The sequence below is a fragment of the Mustela putorius genome, unplaced genomic scaffold (genome assembly GCF_011764305.1).
Source record: "Mustela putorius furo isolate JIRA1106 unplaced genomic scaffold, ASM1176430v1.1 tig00000928_pilon_pilon_pilon, whole genome shotgun sequence".
In the NCBI taxonomy this organism is placed as follows: domain Eukaryota; kingdom Metazoa; phylum Chordata; class Mammalia; order Carnivora; family Mustelidae; genus Mustela; species Mustela putorius.
The window spans coordinates 27,281-49,305 of NW_025421519.1; the positions used below are offsets into that span (position 1 = coordinate 27,281).

A 22,025-nucleotide genomic window follows, 5' to 3' on the forward strand; every position below is an offset into this window, starting at 1 on the left:
CCATTGTATGTAGGACTCGTTCGGAATCCTGGAATGAGACATCCAACACAAAATCTTGGGACTAAAATTTTTGTGTTCAAAGCAGGGAATTGGAGATGTTTCCTTATACTGATGTGTGGTCATGTAATTGTGCCAACAATGAAAGCTCTAGGTGTAGTTACTTTCATTAATTTCCATCTCAAAAGTTGTGTAATAAGTGTTCTGTAGTGAGTGTCTGGGAAGATGGCTCTTGCCAAATCTGGAGAATATAAGAAAAGAAGTGTTCTTCTGGTTAAACATTCTTAGTGCCCGGTATTAGAAGCTTTTGTGATCATTATATTATTGGGCAGTGTTACTTATATAGTAAGTCAGTACTGATGCCTTGTTTGTGTATTTAGGGGTTCCTGTTGTTGGACAGGGGATCAGATGTTGAAAGTTTGGACAAACTCATGAAAACCAAAAATATACCTGAAACTCACCAAGATGCATTTAAAACTGGTTTTGCAGAGGGTTTTCTGAAAGCTCAAGCCCTAATGAAAAAACCAATGGTAAGTTGCTTAGACACCATCCATATTGGGGAAGAATACCTAAAAGGAAGTCAGAGTCCTACCTTTAAATGGTTACACATACTTTTTCCAACACATATGTACCTTTTCATTGGTTATATTCCATTATATTTGTAACTTAAGCTGTGTCAAAATGGAAATACCTGTTGACACTCTCCCTTTTCTCAAATGAGAACCAGACTGAAGGACAGAAGCATGAGTTCCTTCATGAGGTTTTTGATAACAGGGTGCTGAAAGGAAATCATGGCAACTATATAAAAGAATGTCAGGTTCCAAAATTGCATATGATGGAATATGATTACCATCAATAACCTAATTCTTGCTTTTCGTCAAGGTGTCATTTGTCATTGTTGTTATTTGATTAATTTTTTTTTTTTCTTTTCCTCCTCCAGATTCTCTGAGATGAACTCATCTGATTCTCTTCGTTCTGCTGCTGTTTGGCATTTATGGACTCTTAAAAAATCCATTTTTATCTGGTAAAGGCTCTTTTTATTTATCTGACTTTATTTTTAATCTTTTAAATACTCGACTTTTTTTTTTTCATAGTTTGCCTGAGACAGGAGAGAAGAAGTATTTCCTGTTTTTTGTTTTTGTTTTTTAAAGATTTTATTTATTTATTTGACAAAGAGAGAGAAAGATCACAAGTAGTCAGAGAGGCAGGCAGGCAGAGGGGGCGGGGAAAGCAGTCTCCCTGCTAAGCGGAGAGCCTGATGGCCTTGATCTCAGGGCCCTGAGACCATGACGTGAGCCTGATGTGGGGCTTGATCCCAGGACCCTGAGAGCATGGCTTGAGCTGAAGGCAAAGTCTTCAGGTGCCCCAGCACCTGGGTGCCCCAGCATTTACTGTTCTGGTGCCACCCGGGTGCCCCAGCATTTACTGTTCTGGTGTCTAGGCCTTTCTTTCCTAAGTCAACACTTCACAGATTGGTTCAAATTGAGGTGATTTTTTGCATTGAAGTAGAAAAGTTTTAATCTGTTATGGTTACATGCCAAGTGCATTATTAGGGCTCATTATATTTACATTGCTTTGTGGGTTACAAGAAAAGTTCCTTTAGACACTGTATGAATTTCAAGTTTTATTTTGAGAAAATAATTAATATTTTGTTAATGTTCCAAGGATTATGTTAGAGCAAAAATGTTAGCTTAGTGGTTGGTTTTCCAGACTTCTAGAAAGTTAAACCTGTCCAATTATAAAACTTAAAAACATGTAAAATAATTGTATAATAAGAATACAAAGACATACTAATAAATTTATGAAAAATTTATATATAATACATAAGTATATAAAAATTTGGGGCTCCTCGGTGGCTCTGTTGGTTAAGCATCTGCCTTCAGTTCAGGTCATGATCTCAGGGTCTTGGATCGAGATGTCTGCACCTTCCCCCACTTGTGTGCTTTCTCTCTGCCATCTCAAATAAAATCTTAAAAAAATATATGTATCTATATATACACACACACACATATATAAATTTAGTATATAATAAGAATTGCCTCAAGTGATTCTCCTAGTTCTCAGTTTACCAGTCTAAAATGAAGTTGTAATGCCCATCCTAAGTAGTTCCTGTTGCTTTCTCAGCTATTCAGTTTTTACCTCGTGTTTTCTATGTTCTTTATGATTGGTTACCTTGAGAGAAAAAACTGATAACAATTAAAGAATAACAGTTGGTCTGGATCAGGACTTCATCACAGAACTTGCATGTTACCCCAGATATTTTAAGTTTTTGTGGCATCAAAACTTAGATGAGATTTTAACATCCAGGAATATTCTCTTTTTTTTCTTAAGATTTTATTTATTTGGCAGAGAGTGAGTGCAAACATGGGGAGCACCAGGAACAGGGAGAAGCAGGATCCCTATTGAGCAGGGAGCCGGATGTGGGGCTCAGTTTCAGGATCCTGAGGTCATGCTTAACCGACTGAGCCATCCAGGCACCCCCAGAATATTCTTTTTATAGCTAGTCAGCTTTTGTCTCCTCATTTTCAAAACACAACCAGTGTAGGAACACCATATGATCGATATTGGAGGGGTGTGGTTAGTTCTGGCTATTATTTTATGTTTCTTAATTTCTTATATTAAATCAAAATATATATCAAAATATGAAGTGCACTGCCTTATAATTTCTTATAAGGTTCACGTTGTTTGGCTATAAATTTAATTTGCATAACTTATAAAGTCTCACTGTGTAGATCCTTAAATAAACAATGTAGTGGGCTAAAAATGTTAGTGTCCAGTGTACATTTGCTCGGCCAACTTGTGTATTCTTGGTATGTTAAGTGTTTTCAGCAAAACTCTAGTTTTGCTTACTGATCTTTTTTTTTTTTTTTGTTTTGCATCTAAATTTCTGTCTTCAAGACAATATTTTTGTCTTTTTCTCAGGAAATTAGAAATTGCTCTATTTACTCACTTACATCTGTTCAGTAGGGAAGTTTAACCAAAGGGGAGAGGTTTTAAGATAGTTTTGTAATAGTTCCCTGTAGTTGATCTGAAGTGTTTTTCTGTCTTTCCAAGTTTTCACTGTCATTCTTAATGATGTCATTACTGATATATATCATCTGAGGGCAAGTAATAACAGTTGCTAGAGGAGGAGGCTGCATGAAAAGTGAAATAATCTTTTAAGGTATACACTTAAAAAAATGCTAGTGCTAGCTTTTATATTGGGTTTAAGGCAATGTATCTCGTGGTGTACATCCCTGACCAGTTGTATCAGGATAATTTAGGGTGACGGTTAAAAATGCAAACTGTCCTGGATCTTTTTCTAGAACTACAAACCAGAATTCTAGGCCATGGCCTGGGAACTTGCATTTATACATTTCTCAAGTGATTTTTATGCAGAGTTGAGTTTGAGAATGATTGGTTTAAATTTTTCTTGTTAGATATGATGAGGGAAGAGGGAAATAATTTTTCATTTTAAAATATTTATTTATGGGACGCCTGGGTGGCTCAGTTGGTTAAGCAGCTGCCTTCGGCTCAGGTCATGATCCCAGCGTCCTGGGATCGAATCCCATATCGGGCTCCTTGCTCCGCAGGGAGCCTGCTTCTCCCTCTGACTCTGCCTTCCATTCTGTCTGCCTGTGCTCGCTTTCGCTCACTCTCTCTGACAAATAAATAAAATCTTTAAAAAAATTTATTTATTTGACAGAGAGAGAGAGAAAGATCACAAGTAGACAGAGAGGCAGGCAGATGGGGAGGGGAGGCAGGCTCCCTTTCTGGGCAGAGAGCCTGATGCGGGTCTCAATCCCAGGACCCTGAGATCATGACCTGAGACGAAGGCAGAGGCTTAACCCACTGAGCCACACAGGTGCCTCAATTTTTTGATTGGAAGGTGTAAAAATGTTATTTAAGGGGTCCCTGGGTGGTTCAGTTGTTAAGTGTCTGCCTTCAGCTCAGGTCATGATCCCAGAGTCCTGGGATGGAGCCCGCATCAGACGCCCTGCTTGGCGGATGCCTGTTCCTCCTCTCCCACTCCCCCTACTTGTGTTCTCTCTCTTGCTGTGTCTCTCTCTGTCAAATAAATAAAATCTTAAAAAAAAAAAAAGATGTAACTTTAATGTGAGTCTTTTGTGCCTTGAACATGGTCTAGAAATCTGGAAGATGTAGTTTCTTTACTTCACTATGAATTAATGTATGTAAACTTATATATAATTTTCTGTACTTTCTTACATCTGAATAATAGAGTGGTTGAAATTTTAGGAAACTAACAAATATATAAACAATTATTTTTGTTGTCTTTAGTCTGCTTCCGGACAACAGGGCTTGACTCTGCAGTAGATCCCGTCCAGATGAAAAATGTCACCTTTGAACATATTAAAGGAGTAAGTTAAAAAGTTTACCCTGCACTCTTCAAATATTATCTAATTATATAAGACCAATATTTGATTTTAAAGGTATAAAATAGAAAATATATTTATTGGTCTCTACCTCCAGTTTGAGGCACTAAAACTCTTGTAATTCCCTAAATGACAAGAGTACTAAGTGCATCTTTGCTTCTGCAGTTTGGTCTTTGATGCTGATGTCAGACACAGGGCTTCCTGGGTGATGGCAGTGTCATTTGTATGAGGCCACTCTGGTGGGCTCCAGGGTAGGACTGGACCCTAGAAAAAACGAAGCCGTGATTAGAACCTTGGAAGTTTTAGCTTCGCTGCATATTCTCCAGCCCTCTTTTAGGTATTGGGACAGAAGAAATAAGTCTCCGCTGTCATTTCTAACAGAAACTAAACCATGATATTGCATATGAGGAAATAATAATAGAGTGTGCTCAAATGTGATGAAGCATTATAGGAAAAATATGGAGCAGCATGAAGAAGACTGGGAGTTTTGAGGGAAAGATCACAATTTTATGTTTATTTATTTATTTTTAAATATTTTATTTATTTATTTGACAGACAAGATCACAAGTAGGCAGAAAGGCAGGAAGAGAGAGAGGAGGAAGCAGGCTCCCTGCTGAGGAAAGAGTCTGATGCAGGGCTCACACCCAGGACCCTGAGATCTTGACCTGAGCCAAAGGCAGATGCTTAATGCACTGAGCCACCAAGGTGCCCTAAAGATCACAATTTTAAATGGGAATATTCAGTGTCTGATTGACTGAGAAGGTGACATTGAGTGATGATTTGAAGATGATGGAGTAAACCATGCATTTTTTTTTTTAAGTTTTATTTTTAAGTGACCTCTACACCCAACACGGGGCTCAACTTGAAACCCTCTATGCCCAACACGGGGCTCAGACATGCAACCCTGAGATCAAGAATCACTTGCTCTATTGACTGAGACAGCCAGGTATGCCTAAACCATGTATGTATTTGAGCAAAGGACACTTCTAGCCAGAGGAAGAGAGAGAGCAAAGATCTTGAGAATTAATGTGCCTGACTTGTTTGATCAGTCAAAAGGCTACTTTAATATGGAGTAGAATGAGAGCACCTACTCTTTCCACACTCTATTCCCTAATAGTCGAGGTTGTGAAAAATATTTATGCATAGATAGGGAACAAAGTATCAGGAGTCACTATGATAATTTTATACCAAGTAGTCCTTCCCTTCCCTTGGCAATTTTTTAAAAAGATACTATTTATTTATTTGACAGAGTGAGAGATCACAGTAGGCAGAGAGGCAGGCAGAGAGAAAGGGGAAGCAGGCTCCGTGCTGAGCAGAGAGCCGGATGCGGGGCTCAATCCCAGGACCCTGGGATCATGACCTGTGCCAAAGGCAGAGGCTTTAACCCGCTGAGCCACCCAGGCTCCCCTCACTTGCCAATTTAAACAGCTGTGAACCCTGTAGAAATGCAATAAGAGAATAATTGAGGAAGAGGATGGTGCGGTGAGTATTTGAAAACTGTTGAGTGCAGAGGCCCCTGCCCATGTTAAGATGCACAGTCAGCCTACTCTCCATTGAACCTGTGCTGAGATTATGGTCAGTGAGGCGTTCTTCCTTTCTCCCTGCAGTGTATACACTTCAGTACTCAATAGACTACACATCTTTTGGAATGTGTCCAATTCTGATTATGAAGCTAAAGAAGACATATAGATAATCTTAGAAAGGGTTCATCCAAAAGTTTGTAGATTATCACAAAATTTTCTGTGCTAATCTAAGCAAATATTATAATTAATGTTACAATTTTATATTGCCACCATCACTATCGAATCTAAATTTATATAGACCAATGTAATTTATAGCATTTGCCAGAAGAGGTGGGTCAGTAGGTGGTACCTGTGATCAGTTTTACTGACTCTTAAAGAGCTAGTATAGAAATTTCATTTCCTTACCTAGAATTTCTGGTACTGTAGAAATAATTTTACATATAGTTGCCATAAAAATACTAATAAGGGCTTTTATAACTTCATTCATTGTCTTGATCCCTAAACTCCATTCTATAAAGATTTTATATACCTCAGTTGGGAATTTTCTTGACAGAAAGTTTGGGCAGAGAAAATGTAGCTTTAGTAGTAGATGACATCTAATCTGTTTCCATTTTCCTACAGTTCAAAGTTATTGATTACCTTATCCAAATGTCTTTTGGCCTTCTTTCAGTATATGGATATCTTTGAATATTTAAAAAATGTATTTTAATGGATAAAGGGCTAGATTTCTTTTTATATACATTTTTTTTTATTTTTTGGAGGGATGCTATTTTTTAAAAATTTTTTTAAAATTTAATTTATTTATTTTCAGCATAACAGTATTCATTATTTTTTCACCACACCCAGTGCTCCATGCAATCCATGCCCTTTAAGATTTTATTTATTCCAGAGAGAGCCTGTGCCAGAGAGCACAAGCAGAGGGAGTGGCAGAGGGAGAGGGAGGAGCAGGCTCCCTGCTGAGAGCCTGATGTAGGGCTTGATCCCAGGATCCTGAGATCATGACCTGAGCAGAAGGTAGCTGCTTTACTGACTGAGCCCCCCAGATCTCTTTATAAACATAAATGTTGAAGCTTAGCATTCACACAAAACTGTACAAATCACAAATCTGTACCTCAGTAAGTTTTCACACAGTGAACTCAGTATATTTTTGGCACCAAGTCAAGAAGTGAAATGTTACCAGAAACTTCCTAGTGTCCCTTACTTCCCACCACAAGCGTATCGTTGTTCTGACTCATAACATACATTAATTGGCCTTCATTTGAACTTTACATAAACATAATACATGTAATGTATATGGCTTCTTTCATTCAAAGTGATGTTTATGAGATCCATCCATGTTTTTACATGAAGTTTTACTTCATTCATCCCCATTGCATAGCATTCTGTGAATCACAATATTGTGTATTCTCCATTAGGTAGACATTGGGTTGTTTTTAGTTTTGGCCTAAAGAGTGGACTTGTGAATATTTCTTATGTTTCTTGGTGAACATATGTATGCATTTCTCCTTAGGGATGGACCGAGCTTTACTTACAACTGTTAACTTTACAAACATTTTATAAGGTTTTAATAATTTAATCAGTAACTTTCAAAGACCATTCTAAGCCTAATAAAAAACACTTGTTTACTCTGTAATGATTGTATTCTTCCTAGAGAAAGTCCTAGAAAATGATCTAGGAATCTAAGAGAGTCATGAGTTTAATTCTAGATTTTCATAATGCCCTTCAGCCCAGTATTTTATGTTTTGGTATACTTCTTATCAGGTAGTTTCTTTTTAACCCTGACCAGTGTACTTGAGTTCTTTTTTTCCCCATGGAGAACTCTTTAAAGTTGTCTAATACAGGGTTGCAAATTGGCTGCAAGTGTATTATTAAACCAGACTAATTTAAAATAAATACATGAAAGTACACACATAAATGTGCTTTTAATTTGATAGCTAACATTTTTAATGATGTCTGTTGAATTCTTGACAAACCCACAAAAATTTACTGTGCTTGGAGGTAAACTTCCATGGGTAAGGTACCTTCCCTTTACCATGACTTGACATTAAAAAAATACAATAATCAAATAATTCAAAATAATTGAATTTTTACTGATTTAAATGCTTAAGGTTTAGTTCTTAATGGCTATTTTACAAATAAGTCTTCATTCTGAACATACCATTTATAACCTTTTTTTGAGAGGAAGGGGATTTGGAATTTTATTAAAATTTCAGATTTTAAATTGTGAGCATAGTGCAGAGAACTCTCTGTACTCTTAACTAAACTCAGTACTTTTTTAGCACTTTGTCATTTGCTCACTTGCTTTACATAAATGTATTTTTAAACTGTTTAAGTGTAAATTGTAGCTATCCTCCTGCTCCTTTAACCCAAATACATTGTTATGTATATCCTAAAGTATAAGAATATTCAATTACATAACTCCAGTATAGTTATTAAAGTCAGGATATTTCACACGGTTCCAGAACTAATTATGAAATTTAGTTATATTCAAATTTCTGCATTTCTCTTATTAATACCTTTTGTAGTGAGGTCTTTCCATCCCCCACCCCAAATCCAGGTTTAAGACTCAATCCAGGTTTACACATTTAGTTTTTCTTTAATCTTTTTTAAAAAAAACTATTTTATTTTAGAGAGAGAGAGAGCAGGCAGTGGGGAGGGGCAGAGGGAGAGAGAGAATGAGAATCTTCAATCAGACGGATCATGACCTGAATCAGAATCGAGAGTTGCTGCCTAACTGCCTGAGCCACCCAGGCACCCCTTGATTTTTCTTCTTCAATCTGAAAAAGTTGTTTAGCCTATTTATTTATTTACTTATTTATTTTTTATTTGAGAGAGAGTGAGTGAGCACACGTGCAAGTACAAGAGCTGGTGAGGGGGAGGGCAGAGGGAGAGTATCTGAAACAACTGTGCACTGAGTGTAGAGCCCCAAACTGGGATCAGTCTCACGACCCTATCATGAGGTGAGCCGAAGTCTCATGTTTAACTGATTCAGTCACCCAGTCTCCCCTCCCCTCGCTATTATTATGGGAGTGGGTATGGATCTTTCATGACCTTAAAATTTGTGCAATATACATACTAATTTGTGGAATAGTCCTGTTTGTTTTTGATGTTTTCTCTTTTAATTACTGTTGTGATTTATAATTAGAGATACATATTTAGGGGTGCCTGGGTGTCTCAGTGGGTTAAAGCCTCTGCCTTCAGCTCAGTTCATGATCCCAGGGTCCTGGGATCAAGTCCCGCATCGGGTTCTCTGCTCAGCAGGGAGCCTGCTTCCCTTCCTCTCTCTCTGCCTGCCTCTCTGACTACATGTGATCTCTGTCTGTCAAATAAATAAATAAAATCTTTAAAAAAATGAAATACATATGTAGTCTTAGTCCCATTTCTTGTAGTTTTATAGTGATGATAGGAATAGATTTGTCTTCTGTTAATGAGTCAACTCTTACAGCACACCTAAGGTTAGCAGCTGGTTGCCAGGACAATCAACGATGTGTGATAAGAGGGCTGGAACTTTCCACAAGTTAGTATGTATTCTGCAGTCTTTTGGGGTGAAGTCCTTAACTTACAGTATTTGATGCTATCTCCAGGTGGGTAGCATCAGAATTGATTGGAAAGTTAGGGTGCCCAATTGGTGTTGGAGAATTGTTTCTTGGTGTGAGGGAAAACCGTATGCTAGAATTGGGTCCAAGATGGTAATGACATTTTGGTGTCCCTGGACCAAATGATCATGCTATGCTGTAATCACTTACATTAAGCTTTTATGGTTTCCAGTGTTTTGTGGTTAAAATTAGCAGTGTGAGGGCTGGGAAAAATGTATAAAGAAGAATGAGAGAAACATGCTTTCAGTTGTCAAATGAGTGAGTCAGAGGAGTAAAAGGCATAGGAAATACCGTCAGTGATACTGTAATAGTGTTGTATGGTGACGGAGGGTAGCTACACTTGTGAGCACAGTATAATGTTTAAACTTGTCAAATCAGGTGCTGTGCACCTGAAACTAATGTAACTGTGTGTCAACGATACTCAGACATTTTTAATCAAAATAATAAAATCAGCACTGTGATGATCATCTTATTATCTCAAGGCTTTGCCTACATCCTTAATTATCTCTTCAGAACAAAGCCTAGATTTGCTCATTTATTTATTCATTATTCTCGATTCTAGTTCTAGAAACGGAATTGGTAAGTTAAAGGTGGCACTCATATTTAAGGTTTGTTTCTATACCGCCCACTATCTCTACTGACCGTGTTCAGCAGTGTATAAAAGTGTTGGTATGAACCTCTGCAAATTTAGGATTCATTTATTAGAATCAGTACTATAACATCAGAATGTTTAAAGTCATAGAATAGTTAAACACTTTTCTTTCTAATCACAAGAGATCTTTTACAAAATTATGGGAAAATTCTCAGTTACAAAAATACATTCTACCACTTAAACCAGTTAAGAATGACAATAACATGGCAATACAAGGGGTAGTCTTAGGTGAATTTTTCAACAACTATCCTTTAAAGATAGTTTTTATGTTAAAATATAGCATTAATTAATAAAGGGTTTTTTTACCTTTTTAAATGAAAAATGAAATGTTGTGGAAACCAGAGAAATCTGTTATTCCAACTTATGAAAAAGTACTGCTGTTATGAAAATTTTCAAACATAGGAAAAGTTACAAAGCTACAGAAGTGAACTACATTACTTCTACATACTTTGTTATGTGTCACCTAAGACTAAGGACATTATCCTGAAGAGAATAATTTATCCTACCAAATAAAATTGAATACTATTTTCTTAATATCTTGTACTCTGGAATTTTTTCAAAATTTCCTCAGATGTCCACATCAAATTTTCATCAGAGTTTCTGAAATATGTGTTTTATGGAAGAACATCAAGTCAAGGGTTCATGTGTCACATTTGGTTGCTTAATCTTTTAATCTGTGTTTATGTGAATTTTATCTTACTTGTTTAATGACAGATAAGTTTATTATGTTCCATTCTCTCAAGACTTAAATGGTAGAGGGAAATTAGTTTAAAAGAAGTCCCTGAAGAGAATCAATACTAGAGACATATGTTTTGCTTTGTTTCAAAATAATAGTCATGTGCTTTCAACCTCAAAACTATGTATGCATTAATTAATAACTGTTTGTTTCATAGGTTCACATCAGGTTTTCTTTTTATTTTTTAAGTTGAATCAGTGTATTTGTTTTCTCTTTCAGGAATACTTTTAGTTGGACCACCAGAGACAGGAAAGATGCTTCTTACTTGAGCTGTGGCTGGAGAAGCTGATGTTCCTTTTTATTATTCTTCTGGATCAGAATTTGATGAAATGTTTGTGAGTGTGGGAGCCAGCCATATTAGAAATCTATTTAGTATGTTTTTATTTCCTATTTCCTATTTTTTTTAATTTTTTTTTTTTTTTTTATAAACATATATTTTTTATCCCGAAGGGTACAGGTCTGTGAATCGCCAGGTTTACACACTTCACAGCACTCACCAAAGCACATACCCTCCCCAATGTCCATAACCCCACCCCCCGTCTCCCCACCCACCTCCCCCCAGCAACCCTCAGTTTGTTTTGTGAGATTAAGAGTCACTTATGGTTTGTCTCCCTCCCAATCCCATCTTGTTTCATTGATTCTTCTCCTACCCACTTAAGCCCCCATGTTGCATCACCACTTCCTCATATCAGGGAGATCATATGATAGTTGTCTTTCTCTGCTTGACTTATTTCGCTAAGCATGATACGCTCTAGTTCCATCCATGTTGTCGCAAATGGCAAGATTTCATTTCTTTTGATGGCTGCATAGAATTCCATTGTGTATACATACCACATCTTCTTGATCCATTCATCTGTTGATGGACATCTAGGTTCTTTCCATAGTTTGGCTATTGTGGACATTGCTGCTATAAACATTTGGGTGCACGTGCCCCTTCGGATCACTAGGTTTGTATCTTTAGGGTAAATACCCAGTAGTGAAATTGCTGGGTCATAGGGCAGTTCTATTTTCAACATTTTGAGGAACCTCCATACTGTTTTCCAGAGTGGTTGCACCAGCTTGCACTCCACCAAAAGTGTAGGAGTGTGTCCCCCTTTTCCGCATCCTCGCCAGCATCTGTCATTTCCTGACTTGTTGATTTTAGCCATTCTGACTGGTGAGAGGTGATATCTCATTGTGGTTTTGATTTGTATTTTCCTGATGCTGAGTGATATGGAGCACTTTTTCATGTGTCTGTTGGCCATCTGGATGTCTTCTTTGCAGAAATGTCTATTCATGTCCTCTGCCCATTTCTTGATTGGATTATTTGTTCATAGGGTGCTGAGTTTGTTAAGTTCTTTATAGATTTTGGACACTAGTCCTTTATCTGATATGTCATTTGCAAATATCTTCTCCCATTCTGTCAGTTGTCTTTTGATTTTGTTAACTGTTTCCTTTGCTGTGCAAAAGCTTTTGATCTTGATGAAATCCCAATAGTTCATTTTTGCCCTTGCTTCCCTTGCCTTTGGCGATGTTCCTAGGAAGATGTTGCTGGGGCTGAGGTCGAAGAGGTTGCTGCCTGTGTTCTCCTCAAGGATTTGGATGGATTCCTTTCTCACATTGAGGTCCTTCCTCCATTTTGAGTCTATTTTCGTGTGTGGTGTAAGGAAATGGTCCAATTTCATTTTTTTTCTGCATGTGGCTGTCCAATTTTTCCAAACACCATTTTGTTGAAGAGGCTGTCTTTTTTCCAGTGGACATTCTTTCCTGCTTTGTTGAAGATTAGTCGAGAATAGAGTTGAGGGTCTATTTCTGGACTCTCTATTCTGCTCCATTGATCTATGTGTCTGTTTTTGTGCCAGTATCATACTGTCTTGATGATGACAGCTTTGTAAGAGAGCTTGAAGTCTGGAATCGTGATGCCACCAACTTTGGCTTTCCTTTTCAATATTCCTTTGGCTATTCGAGGTCTTTTCTGATTCCATATAAATTTTAGGATTATTTGCTCTATTCCTTAGAAAAAAATGGATGGGATTTTGATAGGGATTGCATTAAATGTGTAGATTGCTTGAGGTAGCATAGAATTTTTCAAATATTTGTTCTTCCAATCCATGAGCATGGAATATTTTTCCATTTCTTTGTGTCTTCCTCAATTTCTTTCATGAGTACTTTATAGTTTTCTGAGTATAGATTCTTTGCCTCTTTGGTTGGGTTTATTTCTAGGTATCTTATGGTTTGGGTGCAATTATAAATGGAATTGACAAAATTTAGCAATTTTCAAAAAATTCCATTTTAGAAAAGGAATGTTTTCTTGAGAGTATTTGGATACTTCTTGAAGATAAATATCAGTGGTTTTAGATTAATGTAAAATATGAAGTAATAGAAAAAGCACATAAAATGTCACCACTTTGGACCGAAAAGAAGCAAACTGTAAAATAAAACATAGGAAAATATTGTGGACCCACTTGAGTAATAAATGCAGCTATTAAATTAAGCTCTAGTATTTTCAAGGATAGGTGAATCAATTTATAAAACCTGATATGTTGGAGCACCTGCGTGGCTCAGTAGGTTAAGTGACTGCCTTCAGCTCAGGTCATGATCCTGGAGCCCCAGGATCGAGTCGCACATTGGGCTCCCATCTCCATGAGGGAGATTCTCCCTCTGACATTCTCCCCTCTCATGCTCTTCCTCACTCTCAAATAAAAGTAATTAAAATATTTTTTTAAAAAGCCTGTTTTTTTTTTTTTCCCTCTAATAGGGGTAGCTTTTATAAATGTACATATAATTTCTAAATACTTAAGCATAAAGTGTTTCAAGATGAAATTCAGAAAACAAAATGTTTTCTGAATGTTTTCAGTTGTGCTTAGGCTAGTAACAGTTTAGGTCATCATTTGAAGATTTATAAGTCATGTCTGGCAACTCTGCATTTCTTTATTTTTCACAAAGTTATTTAAATTTATTAAGTTTTGTGATGTGTCCCAATGGGTTTTTTTTTTTTTTAATTTTTTATTTTTGATAAACATATATTTTTAACCCCAGGGGTACAGGTCTGTGAATCACCAGGTTTACACACTTCACAGCACTCACCAAATCACATACCCTCCCCAATGTCCATAATCCCACCTCCTTCTCCCAAACCCCCTGCCCCCGGCAACCCTCAGTTTGTTTTGTGAGATTAAGAGTCACTTATGGTTTGTCTCCCTCCCAATCCCATCTTGTTTCATTTATTCTTCTTCTATCCACTTAAGCCTCCATGTTGTATCACCACTTCTTCATATGATAGTTGTCTTTCTCTGCTTGACTTATTTCGCTAAGCATGATACGCTCTAGTTTTAATGATCTATTTAATAGCAATTTGGTTTTCCTTTAGAAAAAGTAAGAAGATGTGGTAAAAAAAAAAAAAATCAGAAACCCACATTTAGAATAAAATTTTTTTAAAAAATGCCCCACAAGATAACTCTTCTATGCAAAGGTAAAGGAAAATACAAGGAATGATGATTGTATTATCACTTACTCTTCCATCTGGGAGATGGAAAATTTCTTTTGCTGTATTTTTTTTTTAAGCAGTTAGATGACAGAGACATTCAAATGTGAAGAAAAAATAGTTCTTGATTTTCCTCTCTTACCTGAATCACTGCTACTTTCACTGCCAGGAGTGTAAAAATGGTGATTGCACTTCGGCCCCTTAGCTTTTTCTCCTTGGGCCAAAGTGGAAGATAAATTTGACCATTCTCCCAAGTGTGGACCTTGAGCCCTTTTTTGCCAGCATGGGAAAGAGGCTAGAAACCAGCTATGCTCTTTCTGCTCCTGACCTGTCAGCACTGCGGGTTTCCAGAATTTTCCCACTTGCTGCTACTTTGCATACTTTTCTCCAGAAAGGGAGTCCCTTTTCCATTCCTGGCATTATATCTTAATTTGGTGCAAGATTGTGTTATAAGATTGGACCTTTTGTTTGTTTGTTTGTTTCATCATGAAAGACCTGTTCTTTACTGTTTTTATTTTTTAAGTTTATGTCATTCACTTTCAAGGGTGATTTCAAAAGGGATTTCAAGAAGGGCACCTGGGTGGCTCAGCTGGTTAAGCATCTGACTCTTGATTTCGGCTCAGGTGGTCATCACATGGGTCGTGATCTTATGGGTTGTGGAACTGGTCCCCATGTCAGGCTCCACACTCAGTGGGAAGTCTGCTTGAGATTCTCTCTCTCCTTCCCTCTCCTTCTGCCCCCCCCCCGCATGCATGCTTGCTCTCTCTCTCTCTCTCTTTATTTATTATTAAATAAATCTTTAAAGAAAGAGAGATATTTCAAAAATTTGTGCATATATGGCCATTTTATCCTGACTTTAGGATACTTAAAAATGTTTCATTATCTCCTTTAAAAAAAAAAGTCTGGAATATTTGTTTAGTTAATGTACGCACACCATGCAAGGTTCTGAAGCAGAATGTCCTATACATTAAAAGCCATCTCTGGAATTTTGAAGTTAGAGAAAAATTCTGCAAAATATCCCATCTAGCTGTCTAATTCTAGTAGTGTTAGGAAGCTCACCTACTTTTTTTTCTTTTTCAAAGATGATTAAATATTACAGAGTCAGAATTTCACATTCTACCTGGCATATGGTGAGTGTTCAACAAATGTTGGCTTTTATTATTACTACTCTTTAATTTGCTCAGCCACATGTGATCATCACACAACGATTTACCCTATGCTTATGTAATACCTTTTTACTCTCCTTCTCTCTTCCCTCCATGGCTCTTCCATTCTTCACTTTTTTTTCTTTTCTTCTTGCTCTGGTAAGCTCCACAATCATCCTCTAAGTCTGCTACTATTTCTATTCTCATTGTTCCTATCAATAACTCCCATCAGGCAAATAGTGTAAATTTGTACATTTACTTAAAAAAAAAAGATTCCGTTTATTTATTTGAGAGAGAGAAAGAGAGCACATGAGTTGTGGGGATTGGGATGAGGGAGAGGGAGAAGCAGGCTCCTGTTTGAGCAGGGAGCCCGACATGGGGCTAGATCCTAGGACCCTGAGATCATGACCTGAGCTAAAGGCAGATGCTTAACTAACTGAGCCATGCAGTCTCTCCTGTATATTTACTTTCTAGTCCTACAAAGTACAAATGTGTTTCTTCCATTTTTTTTAAGATTTTATTTATTTATTTATTTGACTGAGAGAGACATCAAGAGCAGGAACACAAGCAGGCAGAGTGGAAGAGGGAGAAGCAGACTTCCCAAAGAGCAGGGAGTCTGAAGAGGGGCTCCATCCCAGGACCCTGAATTCATGACCTGAGCCATAGGCGGATGCTTAATGAATGAGCCACCTAGGTGCCCACAAACATGTTTCTTAATGAGGTATATTATTAAATTTAAACATAAATTATTTAAATTACTGTATCAACTTATACTAGGAGGTCCTATATGTTAGTATAAAGGCAGAACACCCAAATATTATTACTTATGGGGATATCCTTTTAGTCTTCATGGACAGGTGTGAAGTATAGGGATGCCTTTATAATGCAGAAGAAGGTCTGCTTCTAGTTGGCACCATTTTGTATTCAAAGTAAGGATGCTTGTTAGTTAGTTCATGGCATTTTCCTTTAGTCTGTAAGATGTGCAGCATTTGGGAGGACATTTTAGCTCATGCTCATCTTATGTCTTTGGTCACTCCAGACATTTCTGGGAAGAAGGATTTTAACACTTTCCATAGCGTTACATTTTCTGGAAGTCAACCTATCCTTTCATGGACTCTTAAAAAAATCCAGTCGTATGTTGTTTCCAGTGCTTGGAATAATCTCTCAAAGACATTTGCTGATTATCGTGTTAATGCCTAAAAAATTTCTTAGAGATCTTTTCCATGAATGCATTACCTTAGCATTCAGAATTAAGATCTGTCTCTGATTCAAAAATCAAAGTAGAATCATGGAAACAATTTTTTCAGGAAATTAGATTTTTCTGGCTGAGATAGCAATAAATCTGATTGACAAGGAAACTCTCCACATGAACAATTTTCTAAAGGAGGAATAAGAGGTTTTTTATCTGGGAATTTCAGAACACTGAGAGAAATGATTGTTTAAGGTGGGCCTGATTTTGGCAATGATTTTTTTAATATATTGAAAAAGTGAGATAAAATTTTTATTTTTACTTCTTTGTAACCACAAGATGGCACCAGTTTCCTATTTTTAAACGTTTGGCATTGCTATTTTTCATTTTTTTCTTTTTTTTACGTTTTTTAAAGATTACAAGCTGTTTAGGGACATTTGGTTATAACTTTCCCTCAAATACGGGCTCATAGACTATAAGGCTAGAGTTACGGTATTAAATAAGAATTTGTAGGTAGAATAAGGTTTATAATATGCATCGCATATGCATGGGATTGATTGGTTTAAATGGTTGAAATCTCAGCCCAAGGGAAAGGAGTTTCTCTGGGGGTTTTGTAAGTGAAAGGGCATTGGGCAACATAAACTGGGTTACACCACGAGAAGTCAGATGTAAAGTGGTCTTGGCCAGGAGTTCCCTGTCTAGTCGAAGGGTATGAGCTGGCAGAGAATATAGGCAGGAGGAGAAGGAGGCTAAGAATGTCAGCTGTGCTGAGAGTTGAACTCTCCTGGAAATGATATTTTGAAGTGAGGGGAGTACTGAGGTTGTGTTTGAGGAAGGAGAAGTAAGAGATAGTGTGCCTAAGCGTGCCTAAAGCAGAAGCAAAAAGTAGAAGGCAATTCCACTCACTTTTCAGCTCTGACCTAACTCTGTTAACATATTCTGGTTTAGCAAATTGTCCTGGACCTACAAAAGACAAATGAAGGGAACCAATGGGGAACCAGCTACCTTCCTGTCATAAAGGCTGTTGTAAGGCTGTTGTCTAGCTATAGTTCTAAGACCTTCCTGTCCTCACCGTCCCTTCATTCCCTGTTCTCCTTCTCTTCATCAGTCCAATTCCTTTTGGTTATAAGTCGTAGAAACCCAGTGCAAAGTAGCTTAAACACAAGGGAATTTATCCACACATGAGACTTAAAAGTTCAGGGTTTGAATAACTTCAAACAGCTGCATATAGATGTTCCACTGTTGGTTCTGTTGTTGTTGATTTTCCCCTGTTGTCTTCATTCTTCCTCACATCTGTCCAGGTTGCAGGATAGACTGCCCCAGCTGTACTAGACGTTCACGATTTTCATAGCCATCAATCTCAGAAGCCATTAGTTTCTCTCCCAGTATTCCTACAAAGACCCTCATTGATGGGTCTGGGTTGTGTGTCCACTTGGCACAAGAATTATATGGACCACACAAGGTGCAATACTCAAAAGAAAAGGTTTATGGACAGATTTTAAATGTAACCCATGCCCATTATATCATCCTAAGAAAGTATCTGGATAGTAACATGGCCCCAGGCCAATGTTCCCAATGTAGTTAGAACTAATCTACTAAATGCAGGGAAAATGCACAGCTTATAATTATGGATAAGGACTAGATCTAAGTTTGGAGATCTTCAACCTAGGAGGAAAGTCTCTTAGAGAGAATTAAAGGTTTGATCTGTTGTTACCCTCTAGTATTTCCTGTTCTTTTTAGTCATTTACTTCTCTGGTAAGCGTAACGGTGGGCAGGTTGACTTGAGATGAATTTCTGGTCTCAGAGTCTCCTGAACCAAAATCAGTCTTTTCCCCTCTCCCTCCTTCTATCCCTCCCTCTGTACCTTCCCACCCCATCACCAAATGTGACTGGATTTCCTTTGACCCATTGTATGTAGGACTCGTTCGGAATCCTGGAATGAGACATCCAACAAAAATCTTGGGACTAAAATTTTTGTGTTCAAAGCAGGGAATTGGAGATGTTTCCTTATACTGATGTGTGGTCATGTAATTGTGCCAACAATGAAAGCTCTAGGTGTAGTTACTTTCATTAATTTCCATCTCACAAAGTTGTGTAATAAGTGTTCTGTAGTGAGTGTCTGGGAAGATGGCTCTTGCCAAATCTGGAGAATATAAGAAAAGAAGTGTTCTTCTGGTTAAACATTCTTAGTGCCCGGTATTAGAAGCTTTTGTGATCATTATATTATTGGGCAGTGTTACTTATATAGTAAGTAAGTCAGTACTGATGCCTTGTTTGTGTATTTAGGGGTTCCTGTTGTTGGACAGGGGATCAGATGTTGAAAGTTTGGACAAACTCATGAAACCAAAAATATACCTGAAACTCACCAAGATGCATTTAAAACTGGTTTTGCAGAGGGTTTTCTGAAAGCTCAAGCCCTAATGAAAAAACCAATGGTAAGTTGCTTAGACACCATCCATATTGGGGAAGAATACCTAAAAGGAAGTCAGAGTCCTACCTTTAAATGGTTACACATACTTTTTCCAACACATATGTACCTTTTCATTGGTTATATTCCATTATATTTGTAACTTAAGCTGTGTCAAAATGGAAATACCTGTTGACACTCTCCCTTTTCTCAAATGAGAACCAGACTGAAGGACAGAAGCATGAGTTCCTTCATGAGGTTTTTGATAACAGGGTGCTGAAAGGAAATCATGGCAACTATATAAAAGAATGTCAGGTTCCAAAATTGCATATGATGGAATATGATTACCATCAATAACCTAATTCTTGCTTTTCGTCAAGGTGTCATTTGTCATTGTTGTTATTTGATTTAATTTTTTTTTTCTTTTCCTCCTCCAGATTCTCTGAGATGAACTCATCTGATTCTCTTCGTTCTGCTGCTGTTTGGCATTTATGGACTCTTAAAAAATCCATTTTTATCTGGTAAAGGCTCTTTTTATTTATCTGACTTTATTTTTAATCTTTTAAATACTCGACTTTTTTTTTTCATAGTTTGCCTGAGACAGGAGAGAAGAAGTATTTCCTGTTTTGTTTTTGTTTTTTAAAGATTTTATTTATTTATTTGACAAAGAGAGAGAAAGATCACAAGTAGTCAGAGAGGCAGGCAGAGGGAGCGGGGAAAGCAGTCTCCCTGCTAAGCGGAGAGCCTGATGGCCTTGATCTCAGGGCCCTGAGACCATGACGTGAGCCTGATGTGGGGCTTGATCCCAGGACCCTGAGAGCATGGCTTGAGCTGAAGGCAAAGTCTTCAGGTGCCCCAGCACCTGGGTGCCCCAGCATTTACTGTTCTGGTGCCACCCGGGTGCCCCAGCATTTACTGTTCTGGTGTCTAGGCCTTTCTTTCCTAAGTCAACACTTCACAGATTGGTTCAAATTGAGGTGATTTTTTGCATTGAAGTAGAAAAGTTTTAATCTGTTATGGTTACATGCCAAGTGCATTATTAGGGCTCATTATATTTACATTGCTTTGTGGGTTACAAGAAAAGTTCCTTTAGACACTGTATGAATTTCAAGTTTTATTTTGAGAAAATAATTAATATTTTGTTAATGTTCCAAGGATTATGTTAGAGCAAAAATGTTAGCTTAGTGGTTGGTTTTCCAGACTTCTAGAAAGTTAAACCTGTCCAATTATAAAACTTAAAAACATGTAAAATAATTGTATAATAAGAATACAAAGACATACTAATAAATTTATGAAAAATTTATATATAATACATAAGTATATAAAAATTTGGGGCTCCTCGGTGGCTCTGTTGGTTAAGCATCTGCCTTCAGTTCAGGTCATGATCTCAGGGTCTTGGATCGAGATGTCTGCACCTTCCCCCACTTGTGTGCTTTCTCTCTGCCATCTCAAATAAAATCTTAAAAAAATATATGTATCTATATATACACACACACACATATATAAATTTAGTATATAATAAGAATTGCCTCAAGTGATTCTCCTAGTTCTCAGTTTACCAGTCTAAAATGAAGTTGTAATGCCCATCCTAAGTAGTTCCTGTTGCTTTCTCAGCTATTCGTTTTTTTTACCTCGTGTTTTCTATGTTCTTTATGATTGGTTACCTTGAGAGAGAAAAAAAACTGATAACAATTAAAGAATAACAGTTGGTCTGGATCAGGACTTCATCACAGAACTTGCATGTTTACCCAGATATTTTAAGTTTTTGTGGCATCAAAACTTAGATGAGATTTTAACATCCAGGAATATTCTCTTTTTTTTCTTAAGATTTTATTTATTTGGCAGAGAGTGAGTGCAAACATGGGGAGCACCAGGAACAGGGAGAAGCAGGATCCCTATTGAGCAGGGAGCCGGATGTGGGGGCTCAGTTTCAGGATCCTGAGGTCATGCTTAACCGACTGAGCCATCCAGGCACCCCCAGAATATTCTTTTTATAGCTAGTCAGCTTTTGTCTCCTCATTTTCAAAACACAACCAGTGTAGGAACACCATATGATCGATATTGGAGGGGTGTGGTTAGTTCTGGCTATTATTTTATGTTTCTTAATTTCTTATATTAAATCAAAAATATATATCAAAATATGAAGTGCACTGCCTTATAATTTCTTATAAGGTTCACGTTGTTTGGCTATAAATTTAATTTGCATAACTTATAAAGTCTCACTGTGTAGATCCTTAAATAAACAATGTAGTGGGCTAAAAATGTTAGTGTCCAGTGTACATTTGCTCGGCCAACTTGTGTATTCTTGGTATGTTAAGTGTTTTCAGCAAAACTCTAGTTTTGCTTACTGATCTTTTTTTTTTTTTTTTTTGTTTTGCATCTAAATTTCTGTCTTCAAGACAATATTTTTGTCTTTTTCTCAGGAAATTAGAAATTGCTCTATTTACTCACTTACATCTGTTCAGTAGGGAAGTTTAACCAAAGGGGAGAGGTTTTAAGATAGTTTTGTAATAGTTCCCTGTAGTTGATCTGAAGTGTTTTTTTCTGTCTTTCCAAGTTTTCACTGTCATTCTTAATGATGTCATTACTGATATATATCATCTGAGGGCAAGTAATAACAGTTGCTAGAGGAGGAGGCTGCATGAAAAGTGAAATAATCTTTTAAAGGTATACAACTTAAAAAAATGCTAGTGCTAGCTTTTATATTGGGTTTAAGGCAATGTAATCTCGTGGTGTACATCCCTGACCAGTTTGTATCAGGATAATTTAGGGTGACGGTTAAAAATGCAAACTGTCCCTGGGATCTTTTTCTAGAACTACATAAACAACCAGAATTCTAGGGCCATGGCCTGGGAACTTGCATTTTATACATTTTCTCAAAGTGATTTTTATGCAGAGTTGAGTTTGAGAATGATTGGTTCTGACCTCTGCCTTCCATTCTGTC

At 37.2% G+C, this 22,025-nt stretch overlaps 1 long non-coding RNA gene across 2 annotated transcripts; it reads left to right on the top strand.

Moving 5' to 3' along the window:
• Positions 1-308: 308 nt before the first annotated feature.
• On the top strand, positions 309-11,244 carry LOC123393640. Of its 2 annotated transcripts, XR_006608471.1 has the most exons (4): positions 309-527; positions 938-1,021; positions 4,276-4,355; positions 11,097-11,244. It is a non-coding gene; the product is annotated as an uncharacterized LOC123393640 (long non-coding RNA). The 2 variants fall into 2 exon arrangements; XR_006608470.1 differs by lacking the exons at positions 309-527; positions 938-1,021 and adding an exon at positions 2,887-3,160.
• The last annotated feature ends 10,781 nt before the right edge of the window (positions 11,245-22,025 follow it).